The sequence below is a fragment of the Lethenteron reissneri genome, chromosome 59, assembly GCF_015708825.2.
Source record: "Lethenteron reissneri isolate LAM-NWPU_2019-01 chromosome 59, ASM1570882v1, whole genome shotgun sequence".
Taxonomy (NCBI): Eukaryota; Metazoa; Chordata; class Hyperoartia; order Petromyzontiformes; family Petromyzontidae; genus Lethenteron; species Lethenteron reissneri.
In genome coordinates, this window is record NC_083837.1 from 3,146,402 (window position 1) to 3,168,071 (window position 21,670).

Here is a 21,670-nt window from a genome sequence, read left to right on the forward strand (position 1 = left end):
CTTGACACCGCTGGTACCAGTCATCGGCAAGTCCACTCAGCTCCACATCCTCTTGTACCACATCACTCCATCTCTTCTATAGCCCGTGCCACGCCCATTTAGCCCCCTCGATCCGGCCGAACAAAAGCTGTTTATGCATGCGGTGGCTGGGCATGCGGGCTAAGTGACCCAGCCAACGCAGCCTTTCCCGCTGGAGTAGCTCACCGATCGGACTTTGTCCAGATCTTTCCAGAACAGTGGCCTGGGGCTTACAGCTTCCCACGCCACACCGCCACGCTCCCATTATTTTGTTCAGAAGAAGAGCCACTCCCTGTTGTTTGGCAGTCTCCTGCCCCGAGTAGAGGACTGTCCACCCCTCATGGTGGCAGGAGCCAGAGTCAGTCCACCGGACCTCCTGAATACCGCAGAGATCCAGGCGGTACCAGTCCAGTTCCCGACAGAGGAGTAGCAGCCTCTCCTCCGCAGTGAGGCTTCGGATATTCCACGTGGGGAGGGTGGGGAGGGGCTGGGTGGGGAGGGTGGGGAGGGGCTGGGTGGGGCTAGTTTGGGGGTGGGAGGGGTGGGGCTGGGTGGGGAGGGGCTGGTCACCCCGTGGTGCCCTTATAAAACTCAACGTTTCACCTACTCACGCCGGCTTGTGCCCGCCCTCACAGTCGGGCATATTTGCGGAATACACCACGCCGCCGTTGACCCTGCAGGCCATTGACCGAGCAACCCAACGTTCCTACCAGCTCCCTCCGCAGGACAATGTGTTTTTTTTTGTTTTGCCGTATGTGCACATACACACACACACACGCTACACATGAACACATCGATTCACGCGTGCACATACAACATACCGGCGAGTAGCCCCGACAAAAATGCGATCACGAACGGTGAATAAAAAATAATATTATTATTATTATTATTTCTAGCTGTCGTTAAGCGGCAAAACGAAATAACGAGTAATTCAATTCGTGACAACATAATCACCGTTTATGATTGTTCAATTATAAGCGCGGCGCAATGACACGCGCATGGCGACAGCGCGAACGAGGTCAAGAGTAGAATTCCATCGGCTCCGTGAGCAATTTTCCACTGACAGTCACAATCAAGGGCAACATTATTCATGATTCGGTACTTTGAAAATGTACATTTCCACTTGCCAATAGATGTTCCGGTGCGTCGTGAGTTCTATGAAACGTTTCAATTTTTTTTGTGGGTGGAGGGTAGGTGAGGGTTTCATCCAGCGAATGTGACGTGCATTCATATAGCCAACAACATTTATATCCTTGGTTCTTTCGGTAAAGTCACGTAGAAGGGAAATAAATATTTTTTTTTCATGTTTTTATTATTTTATTATTTCCCTTCTACGTGACTTTACCGAAAGAACCAAGAAGATGAATCCCTGCAGTCACGAAAGCTTTAAATCAAAACAACATATATGTTTTACAGTTTAGACTCGGGGACAAAATGTATTTGAATCTAGATTTGAAGTTTTCGTGACTGCAGGGATTCATACTCTTTGGTTCTTTCGGTAAAGTCACGTAGAAGGAAAACAATAAAATAATAATAATAATAAAAAAATATATATGTAAAAAACAATAAAATTTTCACGACGTTTCGACTGCAACACAAGCAATCATCATCAGGTGTGAAATCCACAGCAAAATTTTTTTTAAAAAGTTGCGTTTTTTTCTTAACGTCAGCACCACGGACAGCGATTTGGCAGTTGGTCAGATAGACGAGTCCAACTATTTCAATTTAAAGCTTTCTTGACTGCAGGGATCCATCTTCTTGGTTCTTTCGGTAAAGTCACGTAGAAGGGAAATAATAAAATAATAAAATAAAACATAATAAAATTTCGATTTAAAGCTTCTTTCGTGACTGCAGGGATTGATCTTATTGATTCTTTCGGTAAAGTCACGTAGAAGGGAAAAATAAAATAATTAAAATAAAACATAATAAAATTTCGATTTAAAGCTTTCGTGACTGCAGGGATTCATCTTCTTGGTTCTTTTGGTAAAGTCACGTAGAAGGGAAGTAATAAAATAATAAATATATAACATAGTAAAACAATTCTCACGACGTTTCGGCCACAACACAAGCAGCCGTCCTCAGGTGAAGAACAGGTCTGTCAGAAAGACAGCGTCTGAATGTCTTTCTGACAGACCTGGTCTTCACCTGAGGACGGCTGCTTGCGTTGGGGCCGAAACGTCGTGAGAATTATTTTATTATGTTTAATTTTTATCATTTTATTATTTCCATTCTACGTGACTTTACCGAAAGAACCAAGAAGATGAATCCATCTATGTTCTGAAAAGAGGGGGGGGGGGGAGAAGAAAATGGAATGTGGACTGAAAGTCACCGTAAGCGTGAACACAATCAATTAAGACCCGAAATGGTTTATCAAATCCTTGCAATGATTGCTAAGCCAGAATCCATTTTCTCGGTTGAAATTGTCTCTGTGTTTGTATATGTGGATAGCCTCATGAACGAATCTCTCACGGTAGCCAGATGGCTTGCAGAGAACCTCTGTCTTGGAGAAGTCAACAAGATATCTGTTTTACAGTTTGGACTCAAGGACAAAATGTATTTGAATCTAGATTTGAAGTTTTCGTGGTTCTTTCGGCAATGTCACGTAGGTAGAAAAATAAAATCAATTTAATCACCGACGTTTCGGGCGCAACACACAAGCATCCGTGGTTGTTCCCACCTAATTTTACTCGGGAATGCTTACGAAAGAACTCGATTCATCGATGGTTCTTTGCTTACACAGCCTCCTCCGCTTTCACGCGTGCTTTCATAACGCCGTGTAACGCGACGAGTGTATCAGGGAAGACGTTTCGTTCGAAACGAGGATGCGAATTGGACATATCATCGGCGATCGAGTCAACACAAGTAGGTCACGCGAGACGGAATAAGCGGCTGCAAGGTGCTAGCTAAGACGACTTGCTCCACACAAGTTTGCAAAGGGCTACACGTGCGAGCTTTGTTTTCGCGTCAATTCTTCTAACCTGCTCGCCTTATCAGCATGGGACCTCCTTTGCCAGAACCAAAATATACTGTTCAAGCTTGCGTACTTTACTACGCGTTTTCCGTACTCATTGACATGTTATTTTTTTTCTCTAATCCCTCCAACTCTCTGCCCCCGCCCCTCTCTGCCTATTTAAGGCCACCCCACAGAGACGATCTCCCTCTCTGCACCTGTGTTACTCTCTCTCTATGTATCTTGGTGATATCTGTCTGCTTATATGTCTGTCTGTAGTTTTCTGGTTAGATTCTATGTCGCTATTTCATTATACCTGATGATGATTGCTTGTGTTGCATTTGAAACGTCGTATGCTATTATTTAATTTATTATTTTATCTTTATACGTGACTTTACCGAAAGAACCAAGAGCAATTCCTGCAGTCACGAAAGCTCTAAAATTAAGATTGATACTAATAAGGTTTTTCCCCTTTTTTCTAGCAACAAAACTGAAACCTTTTGGCGTCATCTGATCGAACACCATATGAGACTAGGCTCTAAAGAAAGCTGTCTCTGGTGTGGACAAATCAGTTTCAAAGACAATTCATAAATTATCAGAGTATTTTTCTTGGTGCTTTCGGTAAAGTCACGTAGAAGGGAAGTAATAAAATAATAAAATAAAACATTATTTTACCGAAAGAACCAAGAAGATGAATCCCTGCAGTCACGAAATCTTTAAATCGAAATTAATCAGAGTATTGTTTTTTGTTTGCATTTGACTGCAAGTATTGTGGTTAATGTAAGCATGATTTCTTGCAAAAGGTGCCAGTTTTGTTGCCAGAAAAAAGTGTCAAAACCCTATTAAATTTCGATTCAAAGCTTTCGTGACTGCAGGGATTCATCTTCTTGGTTCTTTCGGTAAAGTCACGTAGAAGGGAAGTAATAAAATAAAAAAAATAAAACATAATACAATTTCGATTTAAAGCTTTCGTGACTGCAGGGATTCATCTTCTTGGTTCTTTCGGTAAAGTCACGTAGAAGGGAAGTAATAAAATAATAAAAATAAAACATAATAAAACAATTGTTTTATTATGTTGTAGTATGTTTTATTTTTTATTATTTTATTACTTCCCTTCTACGTGACTTTACCAAAAGAACCAAGAAGAAAAAAACACCCTATTAGTATAACTGCTCGCCTTACTTCGCTTGGGAGTTATTTGTGTGTAGGCTGGATGCCTATCTCTCTCTCTCGCTCACTCTTTCTCTCTTATTTGTCATTTAAAAAAGGAAAATGTAAATGCATTTGTGCGGTTTCTTTTTGGTTTTGTTACGGAATGTTAGTTAGCCTTTGTAATATCCACGAGGTCGGAAAATTTCACAACGATGACGACGCATGCCGACCGTGACCTCGACACGACTCTCGCCGTTGTTGCATCCGCAGCACAATAGAACTCGTGTTACCCCCATTGCGTTTAGAAGCAGCGGGGAGTCGCTTATTTTTTTCATTTTGCAAGTGAAATTACGGAACGCGCGTAAATTTATCGCCCGAGTGATACATGGCCCAGCGCCTGGGCCTCTTTAGTCAGTGGGCGCTGACGCAGTTGCACCGCCTGCACACTCGATAGCCAACGCCGCTGACGATCGCCAACGCATCGTTATTGGGACGTTGAACTTCTTTCGCGCCGTACGTAGTCAACCGTGCTAATCGGAGGTGCGGGGTAGGGGTGGGGGTGGTGAATTGGACAACAAACTCAACTAAAAAAGGCAGTTCTAAAGAAAGTAACTTATCAATGTAGATGATTTACAAATTCTTAGGTTTTTTTCGGTAAAGTCACGTAGGTAAAACATTAAAATTAATAAAAGTAAAATAAAATAAAAATCACGACGTTTCGGAGGCAACACAAGCTTCCGTCTTCAGGTGGAACCGTCACAGCCACGACAGCTGTATCAAGTAATGAGAGATTGCAAGAGCTACCACTCCTAATTTTCAAGCTTGCGTGCCCGTGCCACGTCGTCATCTTACTTGCAGCAGCAGTACGTTGCCGTACACTCATTGATATGCTAATTTTCTCTGCCCCCTCCCTCTCTCCGTCCCCGCCCCCCTCTCTATATTTAAGGGACCGTCACAGAAACGACCCCTCTCTTTGTGCCGATATGTGTCCTCTCTCTGTGTGCCGTTGTGATGTCTGTCTGCTTGTATGTCTGTCTATAGTTTTCTAGTTAGATTTTTGTTGCTATTTCTTTTATGCCTGATGATGATTGCTTGTGTTGCAATCGAAACGTCGTAATGTGCAATTATTTAATTTATTATTTTATCTTTAGACGTGACTTAACCGAAAGAAACAAAGAATAATTCCTGCAGTCACGAAAGCTCCAAAATTAAGATTTATCTACCACTCCGTTTATATAATGGTTGGAGAGAGGGGGGGGGGGAAGGGCCAAGTACAGCACACTTTTTATTCTTCAAATCTAGAATGATTTACAAGTCCATAGCTTCCCAGCGGATTCCTGATACCGAGAGCGAGAACGTTCCAGACGGCCGCAGAAACGCGTCTGAAAGCGCCACGATGCGGTGACCTACTTGGTTCGATGGTTCGACAAAATCCGCTGTTGGCGTAGATGTCCGGGAATGTGCGTGATGATGGTTTATGCTTCTTGATGACATCCTCAAGGTATCGTGGCTCATCTTCTTGGTTCTTTCGGTAAAGTCACCACGTAGAAGGGAAGTAATAAAATAATAAAAATAAAACATAATACAATTTCGATTTAAAGCTTTCGTGACTGCAGGGATTCATCTTCTTGGTTCTTTCGGTAAAGACACGTAGAAGGGAAGTAATAAAATAATAAAAATTAAACATAATAAAATACAATTTTCACGACGTTTCGGCTACAACGCAAGCAGCCGTCTTCAGGTGAAGAATGAGACACTGCCAAGCTAGGAGCTTATATATAAGCTGGGTTGGAGGTGGAAGAAGAGCGCCCTCTTGATATGCACATTCTTTTGTTAAGGTGCTCTTATTCCACCTCCAACCCAGCTTATATATAAGCTCCGAGCTTGGCAGTGTCTCATTCTTCACCTGAAGACGGCTGCTTGCGTTGTAGCCGAATCGTCGTGAGAATTATTTTATTATGTTTTATTTTTATTATTTTATTACTTCCCTTCTACGTGACTTTACCGAAAGAACCAAGAAGACGAATCCCTGCAGTCACGAAAGCTTTAAATCGAAATCGTATCGTGGCTCATTTGCGGCAAACGCTCCGCGTGTAATGAGTGCGACCTCAATGTTAGATGCACGTTGAACTTCTTTCGCACCGTACGTAGCCAACAGCGCTGATCGTAGATGCAGCGGGTGGGACTAACGCAACGCAAAAATCGGTTCGCGAAGAAGCGAGTTTTGCCAACCTCGACGATTTAAAAAAGTGAACAACTTCCTCCCCGTGACTGCAGGGATTCATCTTCTTGGTTCTTTCGGTAAAGTCACGTAGAAGGGAAGTAATAAAATAATAAAAATAAAACATAATAAAATAATTCTCACGAAGTTTCGGCTACAACGCAAGCAGCCGTCTTCAGGTGGAGAACAGGTCTGAATTCAGACTCTGCCTTCTCGACAGACCTGTTCTCCACCTGAAGACGGCTGCTTGCGTTGTGACCGAAACGTCGTTAGAATTGTATTTTATTATGTTTTATTTTTATTATTTTATTATTTCCCTTCTACGTGACTTTACCGAAAGAACCAAGAAGAAGCTTCCTCCCCGTGCCTTCCTACTATCGAGAGAGGCAGAGCGTTCCAGACGGCCACAGAAGCGCATCCATGCGATGCGCCTCTTCCTGGCGATTAGCTCCGACATTTGGCGTAGAGTGGCAGCCTTCCTCGGAGGGGGAAGTCCAGACGGACCGGGAGACGTGAGTATTACCTGCCAAGGCAGCCCCAAATACCGGCGGATGTGTGTGGGGGGGGTGGGGGTGGGGGGTACGGCTTAGCGAACGCTGACTGCCTTGAAACCACGGGAGGCATTTGTCAAAACTCTTAAAATCACCAAAAAGACACAAACATTAACCCCCCCACCATCACCAGCCATCAGTGTTGCCTGTAACAGACTGTTGGGGCAAGTGCTGTTAGCGAGCAACCTATGAAGGCCGGCACGGCACACGAGGGGGTGGGTGGCCAGCACCACGCCCGGCCGCCTTTGTCTCCCCAGTGGCGATGCTCACACATCATAACAGGTACTCGTTTTAGGCTGAGTTGACCTAGGGGAGGCCCAGAACCGGTTCAGATAATCGTCACCGGTGTTGGCCGTGAGCTAGAATCGAACCCGGGTCGCCGCGTTCATAGCGCAGCGCGCTAACCACTACACCACCGCTCCTACAAAGACAAAGATCCCCCGTGTAGCCTTAACAGACTGTAGGGGCAAGTGCTGTTAGCGAGCACCTATGAAGGCCGGAACGGGACACGAGGGGGTGGGTAGCCAGCACCACGCCCGACCGCCTTTGTCTCCCCAGTGACGATGTTTACTACACACCGCACCAGGTACTCATTTGAGGCTGAGTCTACCTACGGGGAGGCCCAGGTTCAGATAAAATCACTGGTCAACAAAAAAAAACATTTTTTTCTGGCCTGGACTTTTGCAGATGTTCTAGACTAATTTCAGGATGCTGATTCCAAATATGATCTCAGATTTGCTCTATCACATCTCAATTTAATGCTATCGGCATACCCCATTTCCATTGATTTTACCCGAAATTAACTCTGTCACTTATGATTGCAAGTTGTTGCGAGCCAGTGACTGCTTTAGTGTTAAAATACGGTGCTGTATTTTTAGGAGAGTGTGTTTATAATATAATTTTGTGTAGATATCCACATTTATTTCATATTTTTCTTCTGCAATTTTTATTGAAAATGCAATATTTGATATCTCAAAAACCTAATGTGATAGACAAAAACTGATGCCAGATTTGGAATCATCACCCCAAAATTACCTTAAAACCGTTGGAATACCTTATGCCAAAAAAAGTGTGTTGACCAGTGTATAATCGTCACCGGTGTTGGCCGTGAGCTCGAATCGAACCCGGGTCGCCGCGTTCGTAGCGCAGCGTAGCACTAACTGCCACCACTCCCCGCTAATAAAAAAGAAAACACGCGCACACACACAACGCGCTTTTCAGAATTCCCATTAAAAATGTGGCGTTCGCTTGGGAATATGGATTTGGCTACGTCAGTGGTTCTCATCCTGTGTTATTACACCCCACCCACCCACCTTCCTCTCCCACCTTGCCTGACCCAACATGGTCCGGAATTAAAATGAAAATGCACGAATTAATGAACGTCAATTTTAAATTTTTAACCAATTGCCCAACGCGTGGTTATCCCCAAACCGAAGCCACAGTGACTGCAAGCGAACGCAAAAAAAAAATAACCCGTAAAAACAAAGTTTTTCACTATAAATCCTTTATATGCGTGGCATCGGTTTTATTTTATTATTCATTTCTGTTTTTCTTGTGTACGAGTTTCATTTTTATCACATTGGTATTTTAAATAAAATATGAAAACATTTTTTTTCCTAAAAAGTGGAAAATAAAAAAAAAATTCACGAAAATAAATTGTCATGCACAACGAGTCTGTGTGCAAAATGTCAGCTCGATTGGATCACGGGAAGTGGGTTAAAAAACGACCGAAAGATTTGCACGGTCGTAAGCGCGCAAGCAAGCAAGCAAGTGAACTTAATATAAAGGATTTAAAAAACAACGCACGCCTCTGCATGCGAGGCTGGTGGGTCACCAATTGGCATCACCGCGCAGACGGAGCCCACTAGGGCGAGGTGAGAGCATGGGGGGGGTGTGTGTGTGTGTGTTAGACTGTACTTCATGGATGATCGCACAACAGGCCAAAGGCAGTGCACGAAAAAAAATTTGGGTGTGAACAATTTTGATTTGAAGCTTTCGTGACTGCAAGAATCCATACTCTCTGCATCTTTCGGTGAAGTCACGTAGGTAGAAAAAAATATAAAAGAACACGACGTTTCCTGTCGCACACACAAGCGTCCGTCATTTCAGACGGGTAGTAGTAGTAGTCACTGGTACATTCTTCAAAAGCAAGGCACCATGCCTTGCACTTATTACACACACAGAATCCCAACGAAATAGACACTATGCACACTCACCACACACACATTCTTCAAAAGTAAGGAACCATGCCTTGTACGTATTACACACACACAGAATCGCTACGAAATAGCAGCTATGCACACCCACCACACACACATTCTTCAAAAGGAAGGCACCATGCATTGCACTTATTACACACACACACAGAATCGCTACGAAATTGCCGCTATGCACACACACCACACACACATTCTTCAAAAGGAAGGCACCATGCCTTGCACATATTACACACACACAGAATCGCTACGAAATAGCCGCTATGCACACCCACCACACACACATTCTTCAAAAGGAAGGCACCATACCTTGCACATATTACACACACACACAGAATCGCAACGAAATAGCCGCTATGCACACCCACCACACACACATTCTTCAAAAGGAAGGCACCATGCCTTGCACTTATTACACACACACACACAATCTCTACGAAATTGCCGCTATGCACACCCACCACACACACATTCTTCAAAAGGAAGGGACCATGCCTTGCACGTATTACACACACACACAGAATCGCTACGAAATTGCCGCTATGCGCACCCACCACACACACATTCTTCAAAAGGGAAGCACCATGCCTTGCACGTATTACACACACACACAGAATCCCTACGACACCCACCACACACACATTCTTCAAAAGCGAGGCACCATGCCTTGCACGTATTACACACACACATAGAATCGCTACGGAATTGCCGCTATGCGCACCCACCACACACACATTCTTCAAAAGGAAGGCACCATGCCTTGCACTTATTACACACACACAGAATTGGTTCTTTCGGTAAAGTCACGTAGAAGGGAAATAATAAAATAATAAAAATAAAACATAATAAAATAATTCTCACGACGTTTCGGCTACAACGCAAGCAGCCGTCTTCAGGTGAAGAATGAGACACATTGTTTTTACTGGTTATACTTATTTTATAAATCACCGCATCAGGGGACATTGCCACGTCTCCCGTTGAGAACCCACCGGGTCACTAGAAGCGCAACGAATCGAACGCAACGTTGGCAAAGATCGTTCGTGCAGTGTTCATTGTGCATAGTAGGCACGGCGTGGTGCCGCGCCGTTTGTTTTGTCCATTGGGGTTTTTACTCTTTTGCTCTCTGTGCCGTCGGCGCGTTTCTCTTAATTCCCTACTGAACTCATCTTCTTCTTGGTTCTTTCGGTAAAGTCACGTAGAAGGGAAATAATAAAATAATAAAAATAATGAAATACAATTCTCACGACGTTTCGGCCACAACGCAAGCAGCCGTCCTCAGGTGAAGAACAGGTCTGTCGGAAAGACAGCGTCTGAATGACTGAATGACGCTGTCTTTCCGACAGACCTGGTCTTCACCTGAGGACGGCTGCTTGCGTTGTGGCCGAAACGTCGTGAGAATTATTTTATTATGTTTTATTTTTATTATTTTATTATTTCCCTTCTACGTGACTTTACCGAAAGAACCAAGAAGATGAATCCCTGCAGTCACGAAAGCTTTAAATCGAAATTTCCCTACAGAACTATTTCATCCCCACGGGGCAATGATGAAATAAAAATACACCCCCCCCCCCCCCCCCGCAAAAAGACAAAGATCCCCCGTGTAGCCTTTCACCGATTGTTGGGGCAAGTGCTGTTAGCGAGCAGCACCTTATGAAGGCCGGAACGGCACACGAGGGGGTAAGATGGCCAGAACCACGCCCGACCGCCTTTGTCTCCCCCAGTGGCGATGTTTACGCACTGCACGAGATACTCATTTGAGGCTGAGTCGACGTAGGGGAGGCCCAGGACCGGTTCAGGTAATCATCGGTGGTAGCTGTGAGCTGGAATCGAACTCGGGACACCGGGTGGCTATCCGCAGCTGCGCTAACCACTGCGCCACCGCTCCCCTACCCCACATCCGACGCATTAACTTCGCCGCCACCACCACCATCGCCACCACCACCACCATCGCCACCACCACCACCACCATCGCCACCACCACCACCACCATCGCCACCACCACCACCACCATCGCCACCACCACCACCACCATCGCCACCACCACCACCACCATCGCCACCACCACCACCACCATCGCCACCACCACCACCACCATCGCCACCACCACCACCACCATCGCCACCACCACCACCACCGCCACAAATGATGACGGCAACAACCTACAGAAAAAGAAGAGTCTCAGTGCACGTGCTCGCAATTTGGATTTAATTCCGACTAATTAAAAGTCAAGTGACTTTAATGGCCGACGCACCTGCTCCTAATGAACAGCACAGCGAGAGAGAGAGAGATCGAGTGATCTCTGTGCCCCCCACACACACACACACCCGCCATCAACATAATACCCAATCACACTGCTGGAATTATCTCCCTCTCCTCTCCCTCCCCCGACGCTGAAACACTCATTTACAATACGGGGACTCCTTCACTTACGGACGAGTTAGGTTACAGAGGTCTCGATTTAAAGCTTTCGTGACTGCAGGGATTCATCTTCTTGGTTCTTTCGGTAAAGTCACGTAGAAGGGAAGTAATAAAATAATAAAAATAAAACATAATACAATTTCGATTTAAAGCTTTCGTGACTGCAGGGATTCATCTTCTTGGTTCTTTCGGTAAAGTCACGTAGAAGGGAAGTAATAAAATAATAAAAATAAAACATAATACAATTTCGATTTAAAGCTTTCGTGACTGCAGGGATTCATCTTCTTGGTTCTTTCGGTAAAGTCACGTAGAAGGGAAATAATAAAATAATAAAAATAAAACATTATAAAATACAATTCTCATGACGTTCCGGCCACAACGCAAGCAGCCGTCCTCAGGTGAAGAACAGGTCTGTCGGAAAGACAGCATCTGAATGAACATCACCAAGCTTGGCAGCGTATATTTAAGCTGGGTTAGGGGAGGAAGGACGCTGTGACATTATTATTATTATATTATTTCCCTTCTACGTGACTTTACCGAAAGAACCAAGAAGATTACAGAGGTCTGTTCGTAAGTCGATTTGATCGTAAGTCCAACTTTACTCCCTGTCGATTCCGAACGCGTTGTATGGCGTGCACACAAAACATGGGAAATGACTTTAAACGCTGTATCATATCCTGCAGATGTAGATGCCACTGGTTCTTCACGTTCTGCACATGTAGATGCCACTGGTTCTTCATGTTCTGCAAATGTAGATGCCACTGGTTCTTCACGTTCTGCAGATGTAGATGCCACTGGTTCTTCACGTTCTGCAGATGTAGATGCCACTGGTTCGTCACGTTATTCAGATGTAGATGCCACTGGTTCTTCACGTTCTGCAGATGTAGATGCCACTGGTTCTTCACGTTCTATATATGTAGATGCCACTGGTTCTTCACGTTCTGCAGATGTAGATGACACTGGTTCTTCATGTTCTGCAGATGTAGATGCCACTGGTTCGTCACGTTATTCAGATGTAGATGCCACTGGCTCTTCACGTTCTGCAGATGTAGATGCCACTGGTTCTTCACGTTCTGCAGATGTAGATGCCACTGGTTCTTCACGTTCTGCAGATGTAGATGCAACTGGTTCTTCACGTACACAGATATAGATGCCACTGGTTCTTCACGTTCTGAAAATGTAGATGCCACTGGTTCTTCATGTTCTGCAGGTGTAGATGCCACTGGTTCTTCGTGTTCTGCAGATGTAGATGCCACTGGTTCTTCACGTCCTGCAGATGTAGATGCCACTGGATCTTCACCTTCTGCAGATGTAGATACCACTGGTTCTTCACGTTCTGCAGATGTAGATGCCACTGGTTCTACACGTTTAGCAGATGTAGATGCCACTGGTTCTTCACGTTCTGCAGATGTACATTCCACCACCGCCATCTATTACGTGACGGTCCGAACATTTCTTTAGGGGGGCGCGGGGTGGTTAGATCGTGTAAATATAAATAGGTCACTATGAGACCTCCTTTACCAGTGGCAAAATATAGTAGTAGGTTTTTACCCTTTTAACTGTACCAGTTTAAATGGTAAAATTCTACTACTATATTTTGCCACTGGTAAAGGAGGTCTCATAGTGTAAATGCTTACCCCGAGCTCTCAATACTCTGATAGTGCGCTGTTTTTGAGTTGTACGCCTTTTGGCGTCATTTGGTCCAACACCAATAGAGACTAGGCTCTAAGAAAAGCTGTCTCGGGTGTGGACCAATCAACTTCAAGGACAGTGCATATCATATCATTATCAGAGTTGTTTTCTTTTTGTTTGCATTTTGACTACTTGTGTTGTGGTTATTGCAAACATGATGCCTTGTATAAGGGTGTCAGTTTTTGTGCCAGTTGAAAGGGTAAAAACCTATTACTACTATAAAAGGTCGTTAAACCCGCCACCACACCGACACACAGCCGATTAGTAAGAGAGTTCTGCCACAGTGTCCTGGGAGAGTGAACCCACTGTGCTCAAATTGTAAACGTTGTGGGTTTACTCCCCAACACAGCGGTGGTGCTGAACTTGTAACTAATTGCCACGTTTTGTTTATGTCACCAAACCGAACTTAATTGTCCGTGTCGGGTGGTGATGGCGGGTATAACGACCTAACCCAAAATAACCTTTTGTTCGTGAATTATTTATTTGCTTGCCGGAGGATTTGACTATCTTAGATATTTCGATTTAAAGCTTTCGTGACTGCAGGGATTCATCTTCTTGGTTCTATCGGTAAAGTCACGTAGAATGGAAATAATAAAATAATAAAAATTAAACATAATAAAATTTCGATTTAAAGCTTTCGTGACTGCAGGGATTCATCTTCTTGGTTCTTTCGGTAAAGTCACGTAGAAGGGAAATAATAAAATCCTTACTATTAAAATGCCTTCCCTTCATTACTGATTACCCTACTTCCCCCCTTTGTTGCTGCTAATCCTACATAATGCACGGGCATAATTTGACTTTGAGACCCCCCCCCCCCACATCCTACGCATTCCACAAGTAGTGACTCATCCCATATCTGCATTTCCCATAAATATGATGAATTCCTCTGTTGATATGCAAATTCCTTTGTCAAGGCGCACTTCCCCCTCCAACCCAGCTTAAATATACGCTGCCAAGCTTAGTGGTGTTCATTCAAACGCTGTCTTTCCGACAGACCTGTTCTTCACCTGAGGACGGCTGCTTGCGTTGTGGCCGAAACGTCATGAGAATTGTATTTTATTGTGTTAAATTTTTATTATTTTATTATTTCCCTTCTACGTGACTTTACCGAAAGAACCAAGAAGATGAATATTGGATCTTGGCTGTAACATCAGCACAGTTGAGCATGCGCTCTTGTGAATGGAGTCACCGTAGCCTCCTTTAGTGTCCAGTCTCGAACGGTGTCCTCGACAATCTTCAAGAGTGCATCATCTTTTACTCGAAATTTATGTTTGAGTATTTTGACAGCTGCTGTACATTTCCATGTGATGACGATTAGCCACTTCATTGAGCTATAGCTGGTGGTGATTGCCAGGTCTCTTCTTATAAAGAGCTTCATTGTAGCTCGGTGGGGCCTTACCTGGTAAAATAATAAGTATAACCCGTAAAAACTAAGTTTTTCACTATAAATCCTGTATATGCGTGGCGGCTAGAGTCCTCTCGTCCTCTGGCTTGAGATGGCTGCCACCTATGGGTCAGATGATTGTCTGCCAGCATAAGCAATTGGTAATTCAATATTTAATTTGTTTTCCCTAAACAGTGTAAAATTTTGGAAAAACATTTTTCCACGAACATTAATTGTCTCGCACAACGAGTCTGTGTGCAAAATGTCAGCTCGATTGGATCACGGGAAGTGGGTTAAAAAACGACCGAAAGATTTGCACGGTCGTAAGCAAGCAAGCAAGCACGCAAGCAAGCAAGCGAACTTAATATATAGGATTTAAAAATTGTTTAAACCACGTCTGTGACCCACTGTTTTGGAGGGAAGGCTCCGCGGATCACGCTGGTATTTTGGCAACTCCCACGCCTATATAACGCGGTGTGCTATAAGAAACAAATTGTTCACCTGAGACGGGCATTGGAGTATCATCCACAGGTGAAAAAAGTACAGGACGGTGCAGTCCTCTGTGAGAGTAGGAGACGCTCCTGTGCTATCTTGAAGAGGCAGCAGCGCAAATCTGCCAAGGAAGGACGTGTGGCTGCACCTCAGAGCTCTACATCCTCCCTGACCTGTCTAGTGTGCCACAGAGAACTCCGGGATCAGATTGGCCTCTTCAGCCATCTGCGCACTCATCAAACCCCAACAAAATGACAAACGTGCCATGGTCATCATCAACTTTGATGGAAGAACAAGAAGAAGAGAAGAAGAAGATCCAGGTGGGAGGGAGGGAGGGTGGTGAACCTACAGCCAGATTGTGATGGTTGGTGGTGATGATGGTGAAATTTTGAGAGCGGTCCTTAGAGGTCGAATGTCAATTGTGCAACGCAGCCAGCCGTACTAATCGAAGGTGCCTGGGAAGGACAACAAACTAGACGCAAACAGCGCTTCTAAACAAATATCGTTTTCAATGTATCTTTAAAAGTGCATAGCTCCAGTGGCTTCTTAACAACGGAAGGAAGAGCGTTCCAGACGGTCGCAGAAGTGGGTACTGCTATAAACGTCCACGTGATGAGCCAATTCGTTGAGCTATCATTTGTGATATGGTTCTCTGTGTGGTGAGCCTGTGGGTCTCTGTGTGGTGAGCCTATGGGTCTGTGTGGTGAGTCTACGGGTCTCTGCCTCAGTCTATGGTTCTCTGTGTGGTGAGTCTGTGGGTCTCTGTGTGGTGAGTCTATGGGTCTCTGTGTGGTGAGTCTATGGGTCTCTGTGTGGTGAGTCTGTGGGTCTCTGCCTCAGTCTATGGGTCTCTGTGTGATGAGTCTATGGGTCTCTGTGTGGTGAGTCTATGGGTCTCTGTGTGGTGAGTCTGTGGGTCTCTGCCTCAGTCTATGGGTCTCTGTGTGATGAGTCTATGGGTCTCTGTGTGGTGAGACTATGGGTCTCTGTGTGGTGAGTCTACGGGTCATTGTGTGGTGAGTCTGTGGGTCTCTGTGTGGTGAGTCTATGGGTCTCTGTGTGGTGAGTCTACGGGTCTCTGCCTCAGTCTATGGGTCTCTGTGTGGTGAGACTATGGGTCTCTGTGTGGTGAGTCTATGGGTCTCTGTGTGGTGAGACTGTGGGTCTCTGTGTGATGAGTCTGTGGGTCTCTGTGTGGTGAGTCTATGGGTCTCTGTGTGGTGAGACTATGGGTCTCTGTGTGGTGAGTCTATGGGTCTCTGTGTGGTGAGACTGTGGGTCTCTGTGTGATGAGTCTATGGGTCTCTGTGTGGTGAGACTATGGGTCTCTGTGTGGTGAGTCTACGGGTCATTGTGTGGTGAGTCTGTGGGTCTCTGTGTGGTGAGTCTATGGGTCTCTGTGTGGTGAGTCTACGGGTCTCTGCCTCAGTCTATGGGTCTCTGTGTGGTGAGACTATGGGTCTCTGTGTGGTGAGTCTATGGGTCTCTGTGTGGTGAGACTGTGGGTCTCTGTGTGTTGAGTCTATGGGTCTCTGTGTGGTGATTCTGTGGGTCTCTGTGTGGTGAGTCTATGGGTCTCTGTGTGGTGAGTCTACGGGTCATTGTGTGGTGAGTCTGTGGGTCTCTGTGTGGTGAGTCTATGGGTCTCTGTGTGGTGAGTCTACGGGTCTCTGCCTCAGTCTATGGGTCTCTGTGTGGTGAGACTATGGGTCTCTGTGTGGTGAGTCTATGGGTCTCTGTGTGGTGAGACTGTGGGTCTCTGTGTGATGAGTCTGTGGGTCTCTGTGTGGTGAGTCTATGGGTCTCTGTGTGGTGAGACTATGGGTCTCTGTGTGGTGAGTCTATGGGTCTCTGTGTGGTGAGACTGTGGGTCTCTGTGTGATGAGTCTATGGGTCTCTGTGTGGTGAGACTATGGGTCTCTGTGTGGTGAGTCTACGGGTCATTGTGTGGTGAGTCTGTGGGTCTCTGTGTGGTGAGTCTATGGGTCTCTGTGTGGTGAGTCTACGGGTCTCTGCCTCAGTCTATGGGTCTCTGTGTGGTGAGACTATGGGTCTCTGTGTGGTGAGTCTATGGGTCTCTGTGTGGTGAGACTGTGGGTCTCTGTGTGTTGAGTCTATGGGTCTCTGTGTGGTGATTCTGTGGGTCTCTGTGTGGTGAGTCTATGGGTCTCTGTGTGGTGAGTCTATGGGTCTCTGTGTGGTGTGTCTATGGGTCTCTGTGTGGTGAGTCTGTGGGTCTCTGTGTGGTGAGTCTATGGGTCTCTGTGTGGTGAGACTGTGGGTCTCTGTGTGATGAGTCTATGGGTCTCTGTGTGGTTAGTCTATGGGTCTCTGTGTGGTGAGACTGTGGGTCTCTGTGTGATGAGTCTATGGGTCTCTGTGTGGTGAGACTGTGGGTCTCTGTGTGGTGAGTCTATGGGTCTCTGTGTGGTGAGTCTACGGGTCTCTGCCTCAGTCTATGGGTCTCTGTGTGGTGAGTCTATGGGTCTCTGTGTGGTGAGACTATGGGTCTCTGTGTGGTGAGACTATGGGTCTCTGTGTGGTGAGTATATGGGTCTCTGTGTGGTGAGTCTATGGGTCTCTGTGTGGTGAGTCTACGGGTCTCTGCCTCAGTCTATGGGTCTCTGTGTGGTGAGACTATGGGTCTTCGTGTGGTGAGTCTATGGGTCTCTGTGTGGTGAGTCTATGGGTCTCTGTGTGGTAATCTATGGGTCTCTGTGTGGTGAGTCTACGGGTCTCTGCCTCAGTCTATGGGTCTCTGTGTGGTGAGTCTGTGGGTCTTTGTGTGGTGAGTCTATGGGTCTCTGTGTGATGAGTCTGTGGGTCTCTGTGTGGTGAGTCTGTGGGTCTCTGTGTGGTGAGTCTGTGGGTCTTTGTGTGGTGAGTCTGTGGGTCTCTGTGTGGTGAGTCTGTGGGTCTCTGTGTGGTGAGTCTATGGGTCTCTGTGTGATGAGTCTGTGGGTCTCTGTGTGGTGAGACTATGGGTCTCTGTGTGGTGAGTCTATGGGTCTCTGTGTGGTGAGTCTGTGGGTCTCTGTGTGGTGAGTCTACGGGTCTCTGTGTGGTGAGTCTGTGGGTCTTTGTGTGGTGAGTCTGTGGGTCTCTGTGTGGTGAGTCTGTGGATCTCTGTGTGGTGAGTCTGTGGGTCTCTGTGTGGTGAGTCTGTGGGTCTCTGTGTGAGTCTACGGGTCTCTGCCTCAGTCTATGGGTCTCTGTGTGGTGAGTCTGTGGGTCTCTGTGTGAGTCTACGGGTCTCTGCCTCAGTCTATGGGTCTCTGTGTGGTGAGTCTGTGGGTTTCTGTGTGGTGAGTCTACGGGTCTCTGTGTAAAGCTATAGGTTTCTACGTGAGCTTATGGGTCTTTGTGTGGTGAGTCTATGGATCTCTGTGTGGTGAGTCTATGGATCTCTGCGTGAGCCTATGGGTCTGTGTGGTGCGTCTATGGGTTTCTGTGTGAGTCTGTGGATCTCTGCGTGAGCCTTTGGGTCTTTGCGTGGTGAGTCTATGGGTCTCTGTGTGAGTCTGTGGATCTCTGCGTGAGCCTTTGGGTCTTTGCGTGTTGAGTCTGTGGGTCTCTGTGTGAGTCTATGGATCTCTGCGTGAGCCTTTGGGTCTTTGCGTGGTGAGTCTATGGGTCTTTGTGTGAGTCTGTGGATCTCTGCGTGAGCCTATGGGTCTGTGTGGTGCGTCTATGGGTCTCTGTGTGAGTCTGTGGATCTCTGCGTGAGCTTTTGGGTCTTTGCGTGGTGAGTCTATGGGTCTCTGTGTTAGTCTGTGGATCTCTGCGTGAATCTTTGGGTCTCTGCGTGGTGAGTCTGTTGGTCTCTGCGGGCGTCTATGTATCTACGTTGAACTTTTATTGCACCGTACGTAGCCAACCGTGCTAATCGTAGGTGCGAGCGAGGTAGGGCGGTGTGGAAGGACAACACACTAGAAACACGCACGCGACAAAAGAAAGCATCAGCAGCATTGGACAACAAAGCCGTATTGGCCTTGCAAGAGAACAAACCCAAAAAAAAACAATAACAACAACAAACAAACATTCCAAGAAAGAATATACAATCTCGACAAGCACAGGCTGGGAAGCGATGGTGTAGGCGGTCAGCTGATCGGCCCACGTGGATGAGGAGGAGGCTCGTGAAGGACGCTGTTGGGCATTCAGTAGCAGTCGCCCTCCAGCAACAATGGATCGTGCGAGAGGAGCCGACGTTCACAACAACGAGAGGAGCGCCGGGGTGGCTAAAACGCGGCAAGTCGGCACACCTAGCCTGGCACAGTGGGGGCACAGGTGGTGCATCTGCCAGTAGCCATCTCGGTCAGTCGACCCATAGCACCTGCTGTGTCTGCCCCGTGACCTCCTACACCTAGCCTGGCACAGTAGGGGGCACAGGTGGTGCATCAGCCAATAGTCATCTCAGTCAACCCATGGCACCTGCTGGGTCTGTCCCGTGACCTCCTGCACCTAGCCTGGCACAGTAGGGGTCACAGGTGGTGCATTTGTCAGTAGCCATCTCAGTCAGTCAACCCATGGCACCTGCTGGGTCTGTCCCGTGACCTCCTACACCTAGCCTGGCACAGTAGGGGGCACAGGTGGTGCATCAGCCAATAGTCATCTCAGTCGACCCATGGCACCTGCTGGGTCTGCCCCGTGACCTTCTGCACCTAGCCTGGCACAGTAGGGGGCACAGGCGGTGCATCTGCCAATAGTCATCTCGGTCAGTCAACCCATGGCACCTGCTGGGTCTGTCCTGTGACCTCCTGCACCTAGCCTGGCACAGTAGGGGGCACAGGTGGTTCATCGGCCAGTAGCCATCTCAGTCAGTCAACCCATGGCACCTGCTGGGTCTGTCCCGTGACCTCCTGCACCTAGCCTAGCACAGTAGGGGTAACAGGTGGTTCATCGGCCAGTAGTCATCTCAGTCAGTCGACCCATGGCGCCTGCTAGGTCTGCCCCGTGACCTCCTGCACCTAGCCTGGCACAGTAGAGGGCACAGGTGGTTCATCAGCCAGTAGCCATCTCAGTCAGTCAACCCACGACACCTGCAGGGTCTGTCCCGTGACCTCCTGCACCTAGCCTGGCACAGTAGGGGGCACAGGTGGTGCATCTGTCAGTAGCCATCTCAGTCAGTCAACCCATGGCACCTGCTGGGTCTGTCCAGTGACCTCCTGCACTTAGCCTGGCACAGTGGGGTGCACAGGTGGTGCATCGGCCAGTAGTTATCTCAGTCAGTCGACCCGTGGCACCTGTTGGGTCTGTCCCGTGACCTCCTGCACCTAGCCTGGCACAGTAGGGGGCACATGTGGTTCATCGGCCAGTAGCCATCTCAGTCAGTCGACCCATGGCACCTGCTGCATCTGTCCCGTGATCTCCTGCACCTAGCCTGGCACAGTAGGGGGCACAGGTGGTGCATCGGCCAGTAGTTATCTCAGTCAGTCGACCCGTGGCACCTGCTGGGTCTGCCCTGTGACCTCCTGCACCTAGCCTGGCACAGTAGGGGGCACAGGTGGTGCATCGGCCAGTAGTTATCTCAGTCAGTCGACCCGTGGCACCTGTTGGGTCTGTCCCGTGACCTCCTGCACCTAGCCTGGCACAGTAGGGGGCACATGTGGTTCAACGGCCAGTAGCCATCTCAGTCAGTCGACCCATGGCACCTGCTGCATCTGTCCCGTGATCTCCTGCACCTAGCCTGGCACAGTAGGGGGCACAGGTGGTGCATCGGCCAGTAGTTATCTCAGTCAGTCGACCCATGGCACTTGCTGGGTCTGTCCCGTGGAAATTAATGGCAGGCAAAAAAACTCGAAACGCGCGCGTGATGTTGATTCTAAAATGTGGAGGGACAGACCGGAGGACCTGGAGGAAAATCCACGCGACCACGGAGAGAGAGAGAGACACGCAAACTCCAAATATGCAGCAGGTGTCAGTGTTGGGATTGAAACTACGACCTCCTGTATACCAGGCGAGGTAGTTGACATCTCACCACGGAGAGAGAGAAACACGCAAACTCCAAATATACAGCAGCAGGCATCAGGGTCGGGATCGAACCCACGACCTCCTGTACACCAGGCGAGGTAGTTAACGTCTCCTAGCCACCGTGATGATTATGAGAGAGAGACACGCAAACTCTCAATATACAGCAGGCGTCAGAGTGGGGATTGAACGCACGACCTCCTGTACACCAGGCGAGGTAGTTAACATCTCACCACGGAGAGAGAGAGAAACGCAAACTCCAAATATACAGCAGGCGTCAGGGTCGGGATCGAACCCACGACCTCCTGTACACCAGGCGCGGTAGTTAACGTCTCCTAGCCACCGTGATGATGATGAGAGAGAGACACGCAAACTCCAAATATACAGCAGCAGGCGTCAGAATCGGGATTGAACCCACGACCTCCTGTACAGCAGGCGAGGTAGTTTACGTATCCGAGCCACTGTGGCTGTGCAGTTGCCGTGACACGCCAGATGGAATCGGGGGGAGGCCAACTCATCCAGCGGTTGATCGAAGCGAGGGCTGTACACGGATGTACGCGTGTGGTGGCCACCCGCCACTTGAAAGAATCGTTGGTGATTCTAGATTTG